The sequence below is a fragment of the Meriones unguiculatus genome, chromosome X, assembly GCF_030254825.1.
Source record: "Meriones unguiculatus strain TT.TT164.6M chromosome X, Bangor_MerUng_6.1, whole genome shotgun sequence".
Lineage (NCBI taxonomy): Eukaryota > Metazoa > Chordata > Mammalia > Rodentia > Muridae > Meriones > Meriones unguiculatus.
The window spans coordinates 17,025,601-17,045,652 of record NC_083369.1 but is presented as its reverse complement, the minus strand read 5'-3'; the positions used below and the strand labels follow the sequence as shown (position 1 = coordinate 17,045,652).

The following is a 20,052-nucleotide window of genomic DNA, read 5'->3' as shown; positions in this document are numbered from 1 at the left end:
CTCCTGTCCTCTCCAGATCTTACTATCTTCCCCTTCTTTCATAAGTCTCAACATCTGTTTTGATACCCTGCAGGGTAGAGACTTTCAGAGGCCCTCTTTGGCAGGTTCCTGAGTTGTTCCCTGCTTTCTCTTTCTTCTGATGTCCACCCTCTTTGCCTTTCTGAATGGAGATTGAACATTTTAGCCAGAGTCCTCCTTGATTAGTTTCTTTAGGTGTACAAATTTTAGTTGGTTTATCTTGTAGTATATATCTAATATCCACTTCTGAGTGAGTATATACCCTGTGTATTTTTCTGCTTCTAGGATACCTCACTTAGGATGATCTTTTCCAGTTTTTGACAAAGATGCCACAACCAAACAATTGGAAAAAAGGATAGCATCTTCAACAAATGATGCTGGTCTAACTGGATGTCTACATGCATATAAACGCAAATAGACCCATATTTATCATCCTGCACAAAACTAAAGTCCATGTGGATCAAAGAGCTCAATATAAAAACAAACACAAGAAACCTGGAAGAAAAAGTGGGGAAGAGCCTGGAACTCATTGACATAGGAGACGACCTTCTGAACAGAACACCAACAGAACAGGTTCTAAGACGAACATTCAATAAATGGGACCTCATGAAACTGAAAAGCTTCTGTAAAGCAAAAGATACTGTCGTCAGAATAAAACGACTGCTTACAGATTTGGAAAGGATCTTCTCCGACCCTACTTGTGACAGAGGAAAAAAATCCAGTATGTATAAAGAACTCAAGAAGTTAAACAGCAACAAATCAAGTAATCCAATTCTCACCCAAGGAATATCGAATGCCAGAGAAACACTTAAAGAAATGTTCAATGTCATTAGTCATCAGGGAAATGCAAATCAAAATGACCCTGAGATTTCATCTTACACCCATCAGAATGGCTAAGATCAAAAACTCAAGTGACAACACATGCTGGAGAGGATTTGGAAATAGGGGAACCCTCCTCCACTGCTGGTGGAATGTAAACCTGTACAACCACTTTGGAGATCAAACTGGTGCTTTCGCAGACAAGTAGGAATAGCGCTTCCTCAAGATCCAGCCATACCACTCCTAGGCATATATCCAAAAGAGGCTCAAGTACACAACAAGGACATTTGCTCAACCATGTTTGTAGCAGCGTTATTTGTAATACCCAGAAGTTAGAAACAACTGAGATGCCCCACAACTGAGGTATGGATATAGAAATTGTGATACATCTACACAATGGAATACTACTCAGCAATAAAAAACAAGGAAATCATGAAATTTGCAGTTAACTGGTGGGAACTGTAAAAGATCATCCTGAGAGAGGTATCCCAGAAGCAAAGACACACAGGATATATACTCACTCATAAGTGGATATTAGACATATAACATAGGATAAACCTACTAAAATCAGCTCTTTATTAAAGATAGCAGTGAGACCATGTTAGCATCTGTAGGACTATAAAGATATTTTTGGATATGTTGGAGGACTTGATAACCTGAGATGACTAACTATTAATTTGCATTAAATATTAGGGCTTTGGGTTTTGTCCCTGTTAAGTTGTAGCCTTGTAAGTCATAAACATAGTCCATTAAATTGGGAGCATAACAGTTTTTTTGTATGATTTAGGATATAAAGAGTTTATAGCTTATAAAAGTCTAAGCCTATACCATAGATCAATAATAATACTATTTTTAGAAAACAAAACCAAGTATATTTCAACCTTTTGATAGTAAATTTATAGCAGAATGACCATGTTTTAACATAAAATACCTCTATAATTAATAGATCTTAATTTAGAATATTGGTAAAAACCTGTAGGTAGTAACTGGAGTTATTAGTTTTAAAACCAACAATATCATGGAACAGTATAAAGCAATTTTAAAATTATACTTGAATTTATTATATCAAACCCATTAGCCATAAAGCATAGTGGTGAATCTTGATCATAGGCAGCTCACGGCAGGAGAAATAGTATTTATTAATTTAGGAATTGATCAAGACATAGGCAGTTAGAGGTACATTCTAAATTAGCTTAATCTGCATAGACCTTTATAACTTTGAAATTTTATAAAAACACATACCAAATTAAAATGAGAGTTGTTATTTTTCTAGTGTAAAAGGAGATAAAATAAACAGTTATGATTAAGGAAGTCTTATAAATGCAAGCCAAGGAGAAAGTTATATAAATTGTTAGGTAAGAATTTAGGACAGGTGTGCAAGCTAAAGGCAACTGAAAGAAAGTAAAGGTTTTCAGGCATAGATGGTTAGGGATAGATGGAGAAGAATAAACCTGTTGCAAGCATCCATGGTCCAAAAGGGGTCTGTTTGATTAGAGGGGTCCTGGTGTGACTAGAACATGTGATATCAGGACAGCACCTTCCATTTCAGAGCACCAAAGTGCACAACGGATTTTATATGAGAGAGGTTTATCAGATGGAGATGAAGAGAGCAGGAGAAGGAGAGAGTGAGACATGATAAGAAAGGGGGGCTCCCTGACAGACAGAGAGGAGAGGGCAAGAGCCAAGAGAGAGACAAAATGGGGGTTGATCCTTTTAGGGAGCAATGGAACCACGCCTGGCTGGCAAAACATTATGACATCATATGTTGCTAGGCAACCCAGAAGCAGGATGCCAACATACTAACATACTAACTAACTGTCTTGGCTGGAGGCCAGGAATGCAAAAATGACCACTGTCATAAGAGCAAGAAAAAGAAAAAAAAAAATCTATGAACACCAGCAGTTAAAGAACAGCCATCACAACACTCCACATAAAAGTATGACCACAGAATCCTGCAGGCAATGATGACGTTAATGTTTGCTGAATTCAGACAACTGGAAATGATTCATTGGAAAACATGTTATCCTAGTTTGGTTAACAGAGAAAGATCAGCAGAAGCCCATTTACCTATTGTAGAAACCACATCCATAATATAAAGGCTTTCACTATCACAACAAATTACCAGGCTTTGGAAGAAGAGCTCTTCAGGCAAGCCTGGTGCCATTTTATGTGCATATGTGTTCATATGTAGGCACATGTATGAGCGTGGACGCTAGAGGTTGCGGCCAATCACTCCAATATTATTATTTGAGACAAGGTCTCAGAGCAGTTAGAGTTCAATATTTGGCTAGGCTGGCTGGCCACTGAGCTCCAGTAATCCACTTGTCACTGACACCCTTCCCCTAACTGCTGGAATGACAGTTGCTTGCCACTGGGCTCAGAGTTTAGGTACTTGTTGCAGATCAAACTCAGGTGCTTGTACTCATGCTACAAGCAATTTACCACTGAGACATTTCTCCAGCCCTTTCCCAATATGCTGTCATGATAAAAGCTGCAATGGTTCAGTGATTAAGAAAGATTGCTTTTCTGGCAGAAGACTGGGTTTCAGCTCCCAGAAGCCACATTCAGTAGCTCTAACTAACGCTCAATGTCCTTTGTCACACATTCATCATTGTGCTATTGTAGCCCTGTAGTTGTGATATTTTTCTCTGGTTATAAAAATAAAACGTTACACAATTTATATTTAGAAGTATTTTTTTTTAAATCATTAGGGTATTTTTTTTTTAAATGAAATTTATACTGGTTTGTTGCTAGCCCATTAGCTCATTGATTTTGACTTGAGACAGAATCTTAGGTCACCCAGGCTTGGCCCCAAACTCACCATGTAGCTGAGTCTAGTCATAATCTCCTGATCCCCCTGCTTCTATCTCCTCAGTATTATTAGCTCCAGTTACTGGAGATATGACATCCCCTGTTCTCCATAGGCATCTACACGCATCTGGGGCACATAAACTCATGCAATCACACATAAAATAACTAAAGGAATATTAAAAAAAAAACAACCTCTCAGCACGGTACTGGAGAGAGGGCTCAGTGGTTAAGCACACTTGCTGCTTTTTGAGAGGTCCTGGGTTCAATTCCCATCACCCACGTGTCAGCTCACAACTGTCTGGAACTCCAGTTCCAGGGGTTCTGACACCCTCAGTCAGACTAACATGCAGGCAAAACTTCAATGAGCGTAAAATAAAAACAAATAATACATATGGATATTCTTGGTCAAATAGAAAGAGAAGGAAAGGCGACCACAGCTAAGAGTATACACATTTTTAAAAAAATCACAGAAATTCTTTAAGTCTAAAACATTTCCCTTACCATTATAACAAGGCAAAGAAGTCCTTTACCACAGTTCTAAAGCAGTGGTGGTTCTAGTCCATGCAATAAGGTTTGAAAATATAAAAGGAGGACTGAGATGGGGAGAAGTAGCAGAAGACTGATCAGAATGGAAGGCATAGACACCACTGTCTAAATAAACCATCTCAAGGAAACTTAGGTGCCATGGGTGTGATACCACCCATCTGAAGTCATGGTAGCAACCGCAAAACCTATACTCAAGAACAAGAGTTCCATTAGCCCAGACCCATGGTTTTGTAATGTCCTAGTAATCCCACTTTTATGGCTTTGTCATCAGATACTATAATTTACCTAGGGCAAATGAATGAGGTTTTATAAGTCATAGGTTTTATGAGTTACGTGCAAGTTTTAAAACCAATAATATAGAATAATCCAAAGCAATTTTAAAACTACATTTGGGGTGACAGGTAGCACAAACTCCAGGATTCTGATTGTACAATGATGTGTTCTACAAATAAGTTGGGAGTCCTTAAGGGTGTTCTGTACCTGTCTCTGAACTGTCTGGTTGAAGGACATGAGTGTCCAGTGGAAAAACAAAAACAAAACAAACAAACAAACAAAAAAAACAAACAGGAGAAAGGTATGTTTGCAGTGTTGGTTCAAAGAATATTCTTCTGACTTAACCTCGAAAAACTCTCGCTGCCTTTCATAAGATCAAAGGGAAATTCTACATCCTGATCCTAGAATGGCTTTTATGTGTCGTGTTTTTAAGTGTTACTAACTTGCACTTGTTTATACTTTATCCTAAAATAGAGTATAGTACAATAATTGCTCTGATTGATAAGCACATGTAGTTTCAAAGTACCAAATACCCACGTCTCTCCATACTGAGGCCTGAAACTGACCATGTTTTATGTTTGCTAGGCAAATAGTCTATCACTGACCTATGTCCCCAGCACTCAACATTCATGTTTGTCAAGTTTAGTTGCACAGAATTCTATCAATGGGGAGGTAGAAGCAGGATTGCTCCAAGTTTGGGGACTAGTAAATCTGTGTGGGGAGACTCCACACAGCCAAAACGAACAGGATTTTGTTTCAAACAAAAAGAAACAAAAATGAAAGCCACGAATCTTATTGATACTACTTGTTCTTAGCCAGAGCCTATTCCTGACCTCAAATCCTTCTAAGACCACTCCATGGTCATTTTCTTTTTTCTTGCTTTGTCTGTACCTGTTAAGAGATAGCTCCTCTCATCTCAATCTCTGTTCTACCGGGAGACAGGTTTTCCTTTCTGCACAGCAATATCCTTATTGGCTTATTTTGTATTCGAACACTGGTGGGACCATCTGAGAATGTTTTGGGACCTTTCAGAGGTAGAACATTGGTAGAGATATGTCACTAGGGGCAAGATTGATGTTTTCTACAATGGCCTCTCTTCCTGTTCTCACTCATGCCATGCTTTCCCTGTCTTTTGTGCCGTATTCCCTGCCATGACTATGAAGGACTGTATCCTTTGGAAGATATAACCGAAATAAAACCTATAGCTGCAGGTTAGGACTAAACCTGGGCAAAATGAATAGCAAATATAATGGCACATCCCAGATTGAGGATGAAGTGCTTACTCAGTGAACATTCTGGTCCAACCTAGGGGGTAATCGGTAGGAACCATAGTAACATCTGCCTTGCAACATCTTCAGACTGGCAATTCCAAAACACAGGGATACAAATGGAGTACTTCATAAGAGATATATTATCAAGTATGACATCTAAGATACTTGGGCTGCTATTTTCCCTTTTTCTAAAAGACAATCAAGGGACAAATAATCAGTTATTTGGAAACGGTCCAGTAGATCAAATATATTCACTCTCATTACACTACACAAAACAGTGTGATAAGACGGGAATAAGCTTCAGAATTAAGCACCCTGAAGAAAGCTTAGACGTTGTAGGCAACTGGCAGGAACAAGCTGAAACCATAGGGATCACAGAGCAGGCACCCAATTAATGTCTGTTGATGGTTCATTTTTTCATGCAACAAAACATTTAATGAAGCCTACAATGAGCACCGGATTAGGCACTGTGAATACAAAGATGGATAAGGTGCCTCCTTGCCCTTAAGGATTGAGTCTGATAGATGAGAGCCATAGCCATGGACAATGATAATACACCTGCTAAGTGTTGTATTATCATCCATCCGAGTAGGATTTCTTCAAAGGAACACCACTCTATGTTGCTGCTGGATACATGAAGTCCTCCTGCTCACCAAGGCCTGCTGTTGTTTCTTCCTCTTATGAGTTGACTATCCCAATAACTAGCAATTAATGCTGTAATTTGAGAAAGCGAGAACGCCCGTACTATTCTTGATGAATATCTTCATGAAAAACCTGAAAATTAAGCATGGTATGATGAAACCAAGGTTTGTCGTATTATGTTAATAGTCATTAAATAACATAGCTAGTTAGCAGGTAGAATTAGGTTTCAGGTAAGCTGTGATCATTTTCAAAACAGGCTTTTCTGTGTTTATACAAAAACTTTATTCAGTGGAATAATCATCTAGTTTCCTACATGGACTGGAGGAAGAAAAATATCTAATGTGACATCACCCTAGTGTATCATTGACAACAGTACCAACATCGCCCCCAACACCACTGATGATTTAAAAAATATAGTAGTAGTTAACTTTCTTTTAATCCCTGTCGTTGTCAATACCATTATTAACAGCAACCTTCATAAACATAGGAATTCATTTTTTCCTGGCTTGTTCTAAAGCTTAGGGCTTCCTTTCCCAAATATTCCCTTTAATACCTCCAAGTTAGTGTTTAACATAGACCCTCATAAAAAAAAAGCTATCTACTTAAGTATAATTGTCCTGGTCATAAATCCATTATATGAACCCTAAAGATGAATACTATAGGTCTTAAGTAGAAAAAAAAGTTTATAAGATTATTCCTTCAAATGTTATATGAAACAATAAGAAAATTGTGAAGAAACACTGATAGAGAAAATAGAGTGGAATGGATGAAAATAACCCGGGATTCAGGAATGCTAGTATTTCAATGATTCACTAAGAATCAGCAGCGTGCTATTACCAAGAATTTAATGTATTCTTTTGAAAAGAAATTACCTCTAGGGAAAGAGAGAGACAGACAGGCAGAGAATAAATATCAAAATTCTACAAGACTCAAACTAAGGTACTACTCTTAGCAAAATTCATAGCCTGATTTCATAAGCTGCTTATGTGTTCTGTAATTCAGAAGTCTATGTCCATGTTTTTGACAGAAAAATCCTTCCCTGTTGTATTTCTGTAAAATTCTCTGGTAATACATCATAGTGTTCCTCTATATATCCCATAACAAAACTTTTAGTCAGCCTTTAAGGTTTAATTCATAGATATCAGTTATCTGGACTTCTGCCATCTTTGAAATTACTAAAATGATTTATCCTCTGATCTATATAGCATTTTGTACATATCCTCCCTCAAGAGTATATATATACCCGAATTTCTATAATTATCTACATAAATGCTAACATGCGACTAATTCAATATCTTGATTGCTCAGAGGAAAACTAAAAATTCAGGAGAAAAAAAGCTAATAAATGAGTTAAAGCTGTAAAAAAACATTCTTAGCTCAACATTACAAAGAGGTCTGAGGAGGAGAAAGACTTTTAAAAAGCCCCTCCCACATCTTGCAAATGAAGTTACTGATAAATTAAAAGCTATTTGACAGTGTGATCAATGAATTTAGGCTGCGGATTGAGATTATAGTCTAACCACCAATTTGATATAGAAGACTCTTTTTCATTTATATTTTATAAATTAGTTTTCTCACTTTGTATCCTAGCGGTAACCCCCTCTCAATCCACCCTCCGTCTCTCATCTCCTCAGCTGCCCCTCCCCAGAAATAGGAAGACTCTTAAGGTCTTCTTATCCTTAAAATTTGAAATTGACAACCCATCAATAGTCATCTCAGATGAACAGTAGCTCCCATAGTTGTAATGGCTGAAGGTTAATTCTCATTCATTTTGAACAAAATTAAACTTGCAATATAACCTATTTTCTGGTCATTGTCTTGAGACTCAACCTTTAGAGAAGGGCAGCAAATCCTCTAAATGCATTCAAGGCCAAGAATGTCAGGATAAATTTTGTCCATAACCTGCCACTTAAATCTTTAAATCTCCCTTCAGAACCACTGATTAACATTTGCAAACATGACACCACCTAGCCTAGTATTAGTCTTTCTCCCCTTCTGTTTTTTTTTTTTTTTTTTTTTTTTTTTTTGTATAGCGCTGTTTTGGATCTCATTCTGTGTAGATCAGACTAACCTTAGATCAAAGTTATAGTTAGCTTTTCCAAAAATAAAATATACAGGTGGAATTAAATCATCTTCCTATCTTTTTCTCAGTGCTAAGGATTGATCCTGCATAAAAACACACAATGAATGTGCTCTACCAAGGTACAGGAACAGCCTCCAAAAGGCCATTATCTGAAATCCCCAGAACTCCTGAGTTTGTTTTCTACCTGTAAATTAGATACAATTATAGAGTCCACTCTTTTTGTTTCACCAAATTCTTACAATTAAAAGTGAAGCCTATGAGGAGCGAGGTCAAAGTATGCTCTGCTATTAGTTACCTATGAAACCTCTCTAGGATGCCTCAACAGGTGGTGATGGTGATGATTAAATGGGAACATGTCAAGTAGGGGCACAGTAAGAGTTTCATTTGCAAAGTGAGACCTTCAATGAGGTTAACAAGTCAAGTGGACTTTCAAGATTAAGGTGTGCAAGTACAGCACTTGCCTACCATGTGCAAGGTCTTGGGTTAAAACTTGAGCACTGGAAACAACAGCACACTCCAGCTATAATTAAGGGCAGCACCTCACTATACATTCACAATACAAATAAGTTCAAAGGGAAAAGCCTCAACATTAATTATCACAGTAAATGTTGGTGAAAAGGGTGGTATGCTGTAATCAAACATATATGGGAAACAACACTACTGATACAATGTAGCATGCTACACCACCACGAGCTATCTTAGAAGAGTACTATAGTAGGGAGACATAACAAATGTGTAAATCACAAAAGGTGAGTAAATGAGGAAGCAAAAAAAATGTGGACAGTGGTCAGTCCCTCGCTTTGATTAAAAAACGGGATTCAATCCATGATTGAATATACGGCCAAAAAGGTAAAACATGACACACAAATCTGGTCAGGATAGTGAAGCTGTCACAGTCAAAGACATTGAAAAGAGAATTTACAAAGGGCAAAAAGAAGCACCTTATGGTTGGTGGGTTTTCAATAAGACAACTAGCAGATCCTCAGGGTAAGTCATGCACACCAGAAAAAGAGAAGAACATCCTCAAACTGTTCAAAGAAAAAAAAAAAGGCAATTGCAAGTGCTATGCCCAGAATAACTGTCCTTCGTGAATAAAGAGAAACTACCAAGGTCAAAGAAAACCAAAAGAGATGAGAATTCCATAGTAGCAAGTTAACTCCAAAAGAAAGACCTCCAGGATACTAGACAACAATTCAAATGCACATGAAAGAAATATAAACAGCACCAGTCAAGCTAATAACATCGTTTTGTTGTTGTTGTTTAATAATTTCTTGAAGTACAACTACTATACGGAATAATTTGAAAACCATGGTTTTTTGTTGGTAGTGTTGTTTTCGTTTTTTCAAGACAAGGTTTCTCTTTGTAGTCCTGGCTGTTCTGTATCTTGCTCTATAGATCAGGCTGGCCTGAAACCCACAGATCCTCCTGCCTTTTCCTCCCAAGTCCTAGGATTAAAGGCGTATGCTGCTATCTCCATCACTACCATGTTTAGATGTAACTTATATACTATGAAGAGTACAACAGTTGGGAAGGAAATGGAGACACAGTGAACAACAATAATTTCAAGGTAAAAAAATTAATTATAATACTGCAGTAGGCATTCGGAGGGGGCAACATATGAGAGAAAGGTCTACAAAACAAATCCAGGATAGCCAAGGCTGTTAGAAACCTGTACTGAAAAACCAAAGGAGAGAGGGGTTGGGGAGAGAAAGAGAGGCAGAGAGAAAGAAAGGGAGAGAGAGAAAACAGTGCGCTCAAGATAACATTTTAGCAACACGAGGAGTGTGAGGAAGGAGGGAGATTTAAGTTGAACCTTATGACTCATTACATCAAACACTGAACAGACAGCGCAAGACCTGACAGTATCAAAGTGACAAATAAACATACACATAAAATAAATAAATATAATGGACAGGAAATAAATAAAGGTCATATATAGAATGGCTGAAATAAGCTAGGCCCAACTTTCAAGTGTTGTTTGAGTTCAGAGAAGCTAAAGGAAGGGGTTGTGGTGGGTGTCCTCCCCCCACCCCGAGACCCCATGCCTCAGACCAAACATGTTTGTCTCAAACTGTTTTCCAAGGTCTAGTGACGGGCTACCACCCCTAAATCTGTGATTACAAAGAAAGGTAACAACAAAACAAACCAGAAGAAAAATCACTAATATTTTTGCATCAGAGTGACTTCAGGTACAACATACCATAATTTATGGGCAACAATGAAAACAGTGCTTAGAGGAAAATTCATAGCACTCCAAGTGCCCTCAAGAAGAACTTTGTGACATCTCATACAAGCAACTTAATAGCCCAACTGAAAGCCCTAGAAAAAAAAAAGAAGCAAATACACTCAAGAGGAGCAGAAGGCTGGAAATAATCAAACTCAGGGCAGAAATCAATCAAGTAGAAACAGTGGAATGTTTACAGAAATTGTGGTATTTTTACACAATGGAATACTACTCAGCTATCAAAAACAAGGAAATCATGAAATTTGCAGGAAATGGTAGGGTCTAGAAAAGACCATTCTGAGTCAGGTATCTCAGAAGGAGAAAGACACACATGGTATATACTCACTTATATAGACCTATAAAATATGATAAACATAATGAAATCTATACACCTAAAGAAGATAAACAAGAAAGAAGAGCTGGGGTAAGAGAATCAATCCTCACTTAGAAAGACAAATGGGATGGGCATTGGATGTAGGAGAAAACAGGTAACAGGACAGGAGCCTAGCAGTGTATCAAAGCAGATGCTTAGACGCATAACCAAACCTTCAGCAGAGTGCAGGGACTCATATGAAAGAAGGGGGAATTAGTTAAGACATGGAGAGGATAGGATCTCCACAAGGACCAAATATATCTGGGCACAGGGGTCTTTTCTGAGACTGATATTCCACCAAGGACCATGTATAGATATAATCTAGAACCTCTGCTCGAATGTAGCCCGTGGTAGCTCAGCAACCAATTGGTTTCCATAGTAAGGGGAACAGGGACTATTTCTGACAGGAACTCAATGGCAGGCTCTTTGACCTCCCCACCCCCCAAGGGAGGAGCAGCCTTGCTAGGCCACACCACAGAGGACTTTGCATCCAGTCCTGAAGATACTTGATAAAACAGGGTCAGATGAAAGGGGAGGAGGTCCTCCCCAATCAGTAGACTTGGAAAGGGGGGAGATGAGGGAGGGAGGATGGGATTGGGAGGGAATGAGGGAGCAGGATACAACTGGGATACAGAGTTAATAAAATGTAACTAATAATAAAAATAAATAAAAAAAAAACTTAAAGAAAAAAAAAACAAAGAAAAGAGGTTTGATATTAGCACTCCTAAAAGCATCCAAAATATTGCAATGCCATTAATGTGAAAATACTAAGAAGGTTTATCTGTACTATCAACATTAGAATTCAACTATATATCGAAAGCTTGACAGTATTTCAGTCAATCTATCATTAAATTACCTCATAGAAGAAATTAATAGGCTTACAAGGGGAAGGTTTTAACAGCAACAGAAAATTTCTTTTTGATTTAGGCAACGGATATTGTTGGGTTTTTTGGGGGGGGGGTCATGTCTCTGTCCCCCAGAGTGCTGGGATTACAGGTGTGCTCCACTGTACCCAGCTAAAACACTTTAAAATTTACAAATTACAAAAATATAGTAAGACAATCATGATTCACCAAATGAGAGATAATCGAAAGTACTCGGGTTACAGTCTGCAAATTTTACTGCCAATAGGATCCTAAAAGTGTTTTCAATACTGTGCATGATAAACACTTATGTATAATCCCATCACTCAGGGAGTCTGAGGCAAGAAGATCACTGCAAATTTGGGACCAATCTAGGCTATAATAGTGACTTCAAGGCCAGCATAGCCTATTCTGCCAGATTCCCTCTCAAAAAATAAAAACAAAGCAAAACACACTTCAAAACTATTATCACGGGCTGAAGAGATGGCTTAGTTGTTAAGAGGTCTGGCTATTCTTCCAGATACCCTGGGTTCATTTCCCAGCATCTACATAATGGTTCACAACCAGTCCCAGAACCAACTGATGGCTTCTTCTGACATGCATGAGAACCAGAAAATGCATGAAGTGCTTAGACCATTAGCCTAAAGTAACTAAATAAAACTGACAAAGGGCCATGCCTGTAATCCTAAAAAAAAAAAAAAAAAAGTATCAATATATACACATAAAAGAAAAAGAGATAAATTATGTGTTCTTTATATACTTTTTGAAACTGTCCTATATCTGGGCTCACATAGTGGTGCACACCTTTAATCACAGCACTTCTGAGGCAGAGGCAGTCAAGTATCTCTATGAATTGGGTGCCAGTCTGGGCTACACAGTTATTCCAGGACAGCCCAAGCTTCATAATGAGACCTTCTCTAGAAAACAAACAAAATAAAAAAAAAAAATATTGGCAAATTTTTAGAAATCGGCATATAAACAATTTCCAGAAATTACACAAAATAAGCCAAAACAAACGATGTTAATCGATGTTGATATAATTTCAACCAAGGTAGAAAAGTTTACGCCATGAAGCAAAAAGATTTTGCACTTAGAGTAACAACATCGTTTACTTTTGATAGTTTATTGTCTGTCTTTCTGAAATAGGGTCTCACTATGTTGAAAGTCTGGCCTTTAACTTTTGGCATTCCTCCTATCTCTACCTTCAAAGCATGGAAGTAAAGGCGTGTGTCACCATGCCTGCTTTGTTTGTTTTTTCATAATACTCAAGAAGAAGTGCAAAGTTGGGCATATTTGGAAAGTGTAGCCATCCACGGAACTGTGTCTTTGTACTTGATAGCCAACTTCATGAATTTCACTGTAAAATGTAAAGAATTCTCTACTGCAGCAGGGTGTGGTGGCACATGCCTTTAGTCCCAGGCGGATCTCTGAGCTTGAGGGCAACCTGGTCTACCCAGTGAGTCCAGTTTAGCCAAGGTTACACAGAAATACCCATTCCCAACCCCCCCCCCCAAAAAAAAGTACTTGAGGGGCCAGAGAGGTGGTTGGTCCAGTGGTTAAGAGCACTTGTTCTAGCCGGGCATGGTGGCACATGGCTTTAATCACAGCACTGTGAGTTTGGTCTGTAAAGCGAGACCAGGACAGGCAAGGATACACAGAGAAAACCTGACTGAAAAGACCAAAAGAGGAAAAAAGGAAAGAAAAGTGTTTGATCCATGAACATGAAGGATATTATGTTAAGGTGAAGTGTGACAAACAAAAAAGGAAAGTATTGCATTATTATAGCCATGTAAGGAGGCTGTAATAAAGAAGTCATTGAGACACAATAGATTTAAGCATGTCACAAATTCACATACTTAAAAACCTAACAAATACTTTTCAAATATCAACAGAATGATGACATTTATGCCCCTAAATGTTTAATCTGTAAGTACATTAGCACTGTCATTGATCTTTATATGCTATAAGAACATTCTGTGGGCTGGAAAGATGGCTTAGGAGGTTAAGAGCAACAGCTGCGCTGCTCTTCCTAGAGGTCCTGAGTTCAATTCCCAGCAACCACATAGTGGCTCACAACCATCTATAATGAGATCCGGTGCCCTCTTCTGGCATGCAGATGTACATCCAGGCAGAACACTGTATACATAATAAATAAATCTTAAAAAAAAAAAAAAAGAACATTCTGTGAGTCATGGTGCATAGTAAAGTTTTTAGAAAATTGGTTTCATATATACTACTAAGAGGCAGGACAAGTAGGCCAGACTTGTCTTATTATGGTATGAGAAATCAGACTGATGAGCTGTTATAGCACTGACACTATTCCTAGACCCAGGAAATGTCTTAGGAATATAGATAAGAAATGACCCTTAAATATAAATTAAAACAATTTTGGTGCAGGACATGGTAGTGCATGCTTGTTAACTCAGTAATGAGGAGGCTGAAGCAGAATTGCTATTTCAGGACAGCATTGTCTATACAGTGAGTTCAAGGGCTAGCCAGGAATACATAAGAAAATTATGACTTGAAACAAAAACAACAACAACAAAAAAATACTTCTTAGAATAGCAATGTAGAAGAAATTTTTGAAAACTGTATAAAGCCAAGAGTTCAAGGTAATCTTTGGTTATATTATTAATTTAAGGCTAAGAAATACTACTACATTAACATTAGACCCTGTCTCAAAAATAGAACCAAAAAGAAAAACTGAATTTTCAAAAAGCTTATCAATTAGAAATAACATAGAGCCAGGTGTAGTCACACAAACTTGTAATCCTAGCAATAGACATGCTGAACCAAAAGTATAAGCGTTCTAGGCCATTATAGATACATAGTAAACTCTAGGCCAGGCTAGTACACATAGGGAGATGCTGACAGAAAAAGAAGCCAACCTTAATCACAGCTACTTAGAAGAATCTCAAACATAGGGCCTGTGGGAAGGGTAGCGTAACTTACTGACACTGTCTCAAAATGAAAAGTAAAAGAGGGTTGGAGGTACAGATTTCACTGGAGTGGTGGAAAATCTGCCCTAGAATCAATCCTTAATACAGCAGGAGAAAAACAAAAAAACAAAACAAAAACACCTAACAAAATTCGTAATGGAACCAATCATCAAGGATCTTAATGCAAAACTGAAGACAATAGACAGCAACACACACACACACACGCACACACACAAAACTAGTACAAGGAAACAAAGGGAAAAAGCAGTATTTAAATAAAATATTTTAGAGAAGACTAACTGCCCAGAAAATAATAGGAGAAGAAGAGCTTATTACTGCATAAAGTTAAACTTAAAAACCTTCTACACAGTAAAGGACACAGTCAAAAACCCTCAGCCCCCAAGGACAGCAACAGATCCAAAATGTCTGGCACAGGGTTCTTTTCTGAAACTGATACTCCAGCCAAGGACCACTCATGGAGATAACCTGGAACCCCTGCACGGAGGTTCAGAGTCCAAGTAGCCTCCATAGTAATGGGGACAGGGACTGCCTCTGACATGAACTGATTGGCCTGCTCTTTGATCACCTCCCCTCAAGCAGGGAGCAGCCTTAGCAGGCCACAGAGGAAGACAATGCAGCCACTACTGATGAGACCTGATAGACTAGGATCAGAGGGAAAGGGAGGAGGACCTCCCTATCAGTGGACTGGGAGAGGGACACGGGTGGGGAAGAGGGAGGGTGGGATTGAGAGGGGAGGAGGAAGGGAGGTGCGGGGGGGGGAATACAAAGTGAATAAACTGTAATTAATAAAAACAAAAATAATTTTTAAAACTCTTATATAAAAATGAAAAAACCCTCAGCCACCTTTCAAATATGATTAGAATACAACCAAAACATTAATATAAGAAATGACTCCACATAAAGGAATTGTAATGTATAGGTAATAAACATCCATAAAATTCCTATACAATCATGCAATTCCACATTGTCAGAGGAAAATATAATGACATAAACCAATGAGTCCATATATTTCCTTGAGAAAATGAGAACACGGCAATAAAAGATGGACCTGGGATTATAGGTCGGACCTGGCCAGTGTAAAAAATAATAATACAGAAAAAGTTTGGAGTGGGTGGCTCTGTGCTTAAAGGTGCTTGGTACTTTTAGAGAAAAGAATTCAGTTTCTAGTACTCAAGTCTAGCTGCTCACAAGTAACAAGCTCCAGGGCACTTGCATATCTACATACACACACATAGAAAATAAAATTTTATGTGGGGTTGGGGAGGCATGTGCCAAGAAACTTATATGAAGGTCAGAGACCACCTTTGTAGAGTCAGTTATCTCCTTTGTCCTTTCCCTGATTTCTAAGGTCAAAAGGCTGGTAAACATTAGGCTTGAATGTCACACAGCAAGGGCCTTACCTGCTGAGACATAGTATTATCCCCCACCCTATTAACCCAACCCCAAACCCATTTTAAAACGTCTAGAATAACAGGGACAGGTGATAGGAGGCTCAGGAGGACATCATTTTCAATAAATTGACTTGACTATACTGCGGTAACTGAAAACATAGTAGTGGAAGACTGTAATCACAGCACATGGGAAATAGAAGCAAGATCAGAAGTTCAAAGTCATCCTTGCCTTCCCCCCACCCCCACTTTTCTGTTTTTTGAGACAGGGTCTCCGTGTAGCATTGGATATCCTGGCCTTGCCTTGTAGACCAGGCTGGCCTCAAACTCACAAAGATTTGCCTGCCTCTGCCTCCCTGAGTCCTGGAATTCACGGCATGATTCACCACGCCCGGCTTGGTCCCTCCATCTTTAAGACAACTATCTCATTATGAAATCAGCATAGTAAAAAAGCCAATAGAATTGTTTTTGTACAATGTGAAAGTAAAAATTGAAGCAACAGAAATGAAATTTTTACTCTCTCTCTCTCTCTCTCTCTGTGTGTGTGTGTGTGTGTGTGTGTGTGTGTGTGTGTGTGTGTGTGTGTAGCACAATAGCCGGGCACAGTGGGGCTCTACCTACCGCTGCCTGCCTGAGTGCTGGGATTAAAGGTATACACACAGCCACCTGGCTTCTTGTATTTCTTTTTGGAACCCTGCTTCCACAAGGTAGGATTGAACCCAGGTGTGCATGGATGCCGGGAAACTGAGCTACTGTCCAGCTGAGTGTAAATTTAGACTCATTTTCTGATATTTCTGAAGAACATAAAAAAAAAATCTGGAATTTTGCTAGGAAAGGAAGGAGGAAAAGAAAGAGGATGAAGAGGAGCCAAGTAAGCAAACTGGGTGCGCAGGTCCTATTGGTAGCCCAGAGATGACCCCATTCAGGCAGTTCATAGCCAACTGGAAATCTTTATTCTATCTGGCTGAGACTATGCCAAAGTATTTGGGCACCTAGAAATAGCTGAGTGTTAAGAGCACAAAGTTTTTCAAGGCAAAGAACATGTCCTGGTGTCCTGGCATCTTCATTGGGGAATGGAGAACAGGGGCCTTCTGGCGAGCGCATTAACAGTCACTAAGATAATCAGTTACCTGGAGGGGAGGATTTTCTGCATAGCAGGCAGGAAGCTGAGATAAGCGAGAAGCTGGAGGGGTTCCTGTAAAACAGGCAGTTTAACTGAAGGTAAGATAAGTTAGCTAGGACATCCTGACCTTGGGTTCCAAGAATAGTTTGGTAATTGTCCATGGGCTTCTCCAAAGAGACCAAATTCCAGTTAAACATAAAATGGCCTCAGCAAGAATACAAGATGGAGTAAGCTCTGCACTGTCCTGACCTGTCACATATGGTGGTGCATGCCTATAACGTCAGTACTCCAACATTCAGGAGCCTAAGCCAGCTTAGGGTTAAAGAGTATAAAATTAGCCTTGGGTGGGGGGGAATACTCAAACCCATCAAACAACAACTTGTCATAAGAAAGTGAGTCTTTGAGAGACTTGGAAGTTGCTTCAACAAGTGTTATATTGGTCCAATCATTCAGATTTAAATCAATACAGAATTCAATAAACAATATCACTGATGTTGTTTTGTTTTACCTTGTTTTTCGAGACAGGGATTCTCTCTGCAGCCAGTCTTGGTTGTCCTGGACTCACTCTGTAGACCAGGCTGTCCTCCAATTCATAAAGATCCACCTGCCTCTGCTTTGAAAGTGCTGGAATTAAAGGCATGTGCTAATACCACCAGGCCCCAAAAATCATTCTAAGGAAACTTGAAAAAACCGTCAAACAAGGGTGTCTAAGAAAATATTATTTTATCTAACCATGCATCTTTCAAACTCACACTGGTCAGATAAAAAATTAAATAATAAAAATCAAGGACATGTACCAACAGCCTAATTCTGGTCATGCCAAGAAAGTTTTTCTCAAACAGAGACAAGGCAACAAAATTCTATACAATTTAAAATTGTGAAAAACAAGTACTTGGAATATAGCTCAGTATTAGAATACTTCTCTAGTATCTGTGAGACCCTAGGTTCAATTCCCAGCACCATTAAATAAATAAACATATACACAAGTTAGGTATGGTAGTGTATACTTATAATCTCATATTTAGGAGGCAGAGACATGAGGATTAGAAATGGGAGGTTAGCCTCAGCTAGCATAGCAGCTTTGATGCCAGTTGTGATACAAGATACTATTTCAAAAATAAAAAGACAAAAACAAGGAAACAAGCCAGCTAATGGGGTAATTGGATATATGAAAGAAAATACTAGCCCATGGAAGAATCATGAAAGAGTTAAGATCAAGTTATGAACCAGTTTGCAAAGGAATGACTCAAGAGCTATAAATAAGCAGAAGCCATACATCCATAATACAGTAAACAGGATGGGGAAGTCGGTTAGTAGCAGGGAGAAAGCAAGAAAGTGCTAAAAGAGTAGATTGCAGAGTTATTTGTGAGACTGTCAAGGTCCAAAGACAGTCAGATATGATACTGCTCCAAGGCTGTGTTGCCTTTTGGGGTTTAAAGTAATTAAATAATACTGGTTCTATTTACAACAGGTGGATTGTTTTAGGCGGTGGCAATTTTGACATCTACATAGTGAGAAAAGGAATTCACATATAACAAATATATAGAATATAGAAAATATAAAAAATGTCGTAGGCTTGACAAGTAGGAACTGCTACACCTCTGGTCTCAAGAAAGTCACGATCCATGAGGAAACAACTAAAGACAGCGGAGAGCAATGAAAACTAAAGCACATAATCTATTCAGAGAAAGGTGCAGGTAGCAAGAAGGCCATGCCCAGACCACAAAAGCTCAAGTGAGGAGCGAAGAAAAAGCCTTAATAAGGTGTTAGGAGGTAAAGGACACAGTATGAGGACACCCCTCTGTAGCAGAAGCAAGTTGACATGTACAGGGAAGCAGAGATGAGCTAAAACAACCATGAAACTACACTAGAGATAAGGTCCAGAAACTTAAGCCGGTTCCTACAATGAAATATGGATTGAGAAAAGCACCCTCTCAAATGGTGTAATAGCTATTTTTTTATTTATTCATGACTGAATGTTCTGTCTACATGTACACCTGCAGGCCAGAAGAGGGCATCGCATCCCACCATAGACAGTTGTGAGGTTGCTGGGAATTGAACCCAGTACATCTCTGGGAAGATCATTCAGTGCTATTAACCACTGAGCCATTTCTACAGCTTCTAATTGTGGTTTTTAATCACACCTGGGAAGAGGGACCCTTAATGGAGGAGTTGTCCCCATTTGATTTTCTGCACTAGATTGGCCCATGGGAAGTGCTACTTCTCCGCAGAGACTGGGCTGTAGGGGCTTCCCCAGACGGCATGTTTGTTCATCAAGTTTTGTTTTGTTTTTGTTTGTTTGTTTTGCCAGTGTTTTGTCACTGTAACAATAAGCAAAATGAGTGCAGCTCCTTGGAATTACACTGAAGTATCAAATAATTTCCGTAGCCTAGCACATGATACCAATGAAACAGTGGGCATCTAGGTTAGGTAATGACTATGTCCTTTGAAATGAAAAAGCTGATATGCGGGAAATAGGTCATCAGTAGCAAAAAAATTGAATTGATAAAACCACCCCCATTGGGCACAGTAGCGCCTCTCATTCTGGTTGACTCGTGAGAATCACTTCAGGTTGGGAGTGAAACTGAACTAGATAGTGAGTTCCAGGCCAGAGCCTCAGAGAAGAAATCAAACAACTAAAAGAGAAAAACTCCCAAC

The 20,052-nt window shown here is 38.8% G+C and overlaps 1 long non-coding RNA gene across 9 annotated transcripts in view; it reads right to left on the bottom strand.

Annotated features, from left to right (window-relative positions):
* LOC110544626 (uncharacterized) overlaps positions 1-20,052 on the bottom strand; it is a 52,878-nt gene that overhangs the window by 11,390 nt on the left and 21,436 nt on the right. The window contains exons 8-10 of one of the 9 annotated variants that reach the window (XR_009588479.1): positions 17,903-18,018; positions 17,402-17,466; positions 6,297-6,512 (exon numbers count right to left, since the gene is read on the bottom strand). The exons of 3 other annotated variants lie outside the window; for them this stretch is intronic. This is a non-coding gene — a long non-coding RNA (uncharacterized LOC110544626). The remainder of the gene's footprint in view (positions 1-6,296; positions 6,513-17,401; positions 17,467-17,902; positions 18,019-20,052) is intronic. 5 more of the 9 variants (XR_009588477.1, XR_009588480.1, XR_009588481.1 and 2 more) reach the window with 5 other exon arrangements.